This window comes from Mus pahari, chromosome 14 (genome assembly GCF_900095145.1).
Source record: "Mus pahari chromosome 14, PAHARI_EIJ_v1.1, whole genome shotgun sequence".
NCBI classification, from domain to species: domain Eukaryota; kingdom Metazoa; phylum Chordata; class Mammalia; order Rodentia; family Muridae; genus Mus; species Mus pahari.
In genome coordinates, this window is record NC_034603.1 from 37,549,123 (window position 1) to 37,552,298 (window position 3,176).

Sequence of the window (3,176 nt, forward strand, 5' to 3'; positions counted from 1 at the left end):
TGTCCTGGAACTCACTTTGTAGACCAGACTGGCCTCGAACTCAGAAATCCACCTGCCTCTGCCTCCCGAGTGCTGGGATTAAAGGCATGCACCACCATGCCCGGCTTCCCTTGAAATTCTTGAAATTGAACACAAGACTTCCCGAATGTTGGCTGAGCTCTCTACCACTGAACTACACAGCACATCTCTTACTCTTTAATGGTGTGTCTCTAACCCCTGCCTTGAGCCCAAGGGAACCCCACCCTACTCATGCTGCCTTTGGCTTCCTGGCCCAGTGATGTCTGAGGCCATCTGTTTTTCGGCTTTGGATGCTCTCTCAGTTACATTCTCCTGTTTTCTCTGTCCCAGGAGACCTCTGACTTACTGCACCAACAGATGCCCTCTTGCCAGAAGCCTCCGAGGGAGAGTTTAAGGAGCGGTATTTAAAGGTGGAAGCACAGAGAGGAGACTCCTTCTGCTGACTTCAGACCAAGTGCTTAGGCCAAAAAGTTGTTTCTCTTTTGTTTGTTTAGTCCAGCATGTATTTATGTTCTGGTTTGTTTTTGAAACAGTCTCACACTGTAGCCGGGACTATCTTAGGACTCACTACTGTAGTCCAGGCTATCTTGGGACTCACTACTGTAGCCCAGGCTATCTTAGGACTCACTACTGTAGCCCAGGCTATCTTAGGACTCACTACTGTAGTCTAGGCCCTGAGTGTTTGGTGACCCTCTGGCCTCAGCTCCCTGAGCACTGTGGTCACAGGTCAGGCCCCAGGCCCATGCTGCTTCCTTTCAGGTTTGGATTTTCCTGAGGAGGTTTCCAACAGGGAAATAGCATTTGCTATGAAGAGGGAAGTGAGGGCCAAGGCTGTAGTTCCCTGGAAGGCAGATTCTGTGTTTCAGCCATCACATACACACAATAAGAAAAAAAATGTAATAATGTAATGAAAAAGCAATAGCTGGACAATGGTGGCACACACCTTTAATTGTAGCACTCAGGAGGCAGAGGCAGGCTGATCTCTGAGTTCAAAGCCAGACTGGTCTACAGAATGAGTTCCAGGACAGCCAGGGCTACACAGAGAAACCTGATTCCTGACTCAAAACAAAACAACAAAAGAAGGGACTGGAAAGATGGCTCAGTGGTTAGGAGCACCAGCTGTTCTTCCAGAGGTCCTGAGTTCAATTCCCATCATGTGAGCATGGTGGCTCACAACCATCCATAATGGGGTCCAGTGCCTTCTGCTGTTGTGCAAATGTACAAGCAGGCAAAATACCCGTGTGTGTGTGTGTGTGTGTGTGTGTGTGTGTGTATCTTTGTTTTTTTCGAGTCAGGGTTTTTCTGTGTAGCTCTGTCCTGTCCTAGAACTCACTCTGTAGACCAGGCTGGCCTCAAACTCAGAAACCTGCCTGCCTCTGCCTCCCAAGTGCTGGGATTAAAGGTATGCGCCACCACTGCCCAGCATAAATTTTAAAAAATAAGATTTATTTATTTTATATCTGTGAGTGCACTGTCTGCCCTTTTTTCCAAGCAGATCCTAGGAGCTGTAAGGGAAACATGGGAATGGTATGGGTTCCTGGTGCCTGCAGGAAAGTCATCCAGAGAACACTGTTCCCAGCCCTGGAGTTTCAGATCTGGTGTGTAGGACTGGAATATGTGTCCCAGGTGACAACTGTGTATCATCCCATCAGCAGCCTCAGCATCTCATCCCACCACTCAGTGTCCTGCCCCAACCCTGCAGAAGGGAGATCTCCGCAAAAGCTGGGCCTGAGGCTGACAGCTGGCCACCACACAGGCAGGCCAGAAGCCTGTCATCTCTACCCGGAGCCATGGATGGGACTGAGGCAGCAGAGCTTTTAGTTGGAAGGAATAGAAACCGACCCCGGGAGGTATCAGCAGGAAATGAGATGAAGAGCCATGCAGAGCTCCTAGATCTCTGGGAAGATTGTAGAATCCGATTAGAACAGGGACCTGGAGCCGGGCGTGGTGGCGCACGCCTTTAATCCCAGCACTCGGGAGGCAGAGGCAGGCAGATTTCCATCTCGAAAAACCAAAAATACAAAAACAAAAACAAAAAAAAAACAGCGACCTGGGTGGAGGAAAGCACAGTGTGGACGAGGGCCACTGCTCTCTGCAGAGGCCATTCCTGCCCTAGTCCATTAGGACATAGTCTCCTGTGGCCAGAACCTGCAGCACAACTGAAAGCAGACGCTTGCTGGAGTGGGTTCTGTTCTCGATCTGTTCCCTTACTCATCAGATCAAAGACTGAACAAGCAGTAGTCCTCCTGCCTCAGACAGGGGCCTATTCCCCATCTGTAGCAAGGGATGCTGGGAAACTGAAACTGGCTCTGAGGCCTCCACAGAGAGCAGGAAGTGAACCTTCTCTCCGCATGCTTAGCGCTGTGGCTACTGTAGAGGTGGGAGCAGAGGTGGGGGTTAGGCTCCCAGTTCTTGGAGGAGTGAATTTAGTCAAGGGACATCCAGCCGTCGAGCTGGCTGAGCTGCTAAAGGCCATTGCTGTCTGGCTTGGTGATGCGAGTCCAGTTCCCAGGGCCCACATGGTAGAAATCGAGAACTGACTTCCACGAGTTGTCTTTTGATCTCCATAAGTACAATCTCCCACGCACAATGAATTACCATGGGTTTTGTTTGGTTTGGTTTTGTTTTTCGAGACAGGGTTTCTCTGTGTAGCCCTGGTTGTCCTGGAATTCACTTTGTAGAACTCACTTTGTAGATTTCTGGCCTCGATTTCAGAAATCTGCCTGCCTCTGCCTCCCGAGTGCTGGGATTAAAGGCGTGTGCCACCACGCCTGGCTTCTTCTTCTTCTTCTTCTTTTTCTTCTTTTTTTAAATGACCATTAAAAGACATATAGACATAGTTTAAGCAGAAGTTTACTTAGCAAAGCCCTACGTGCAAAGTTAAGCAATGCAAACGCTCCAAAAAGAGAGTGGAATCGCTGCCTTAAGCCAGGGACCACAGCAGCCTAGTGTCTGTGTTCTGGATTTTAAAGAAGTTTAATGAATATTTATAAAGCAGGTGCCATATCCTAGCATAGGGTGATCCTTTCTCTGTCCCAAACGATGGTGAATCGATCTCTCTTTTAGGCTATCTCCTCCCATGAGCCCCACAGAAAGGGGCTGGTGTCACATTCGTGATGTAAATGACATTATTGTGACTTCAGGTCTCTAAGGATGCA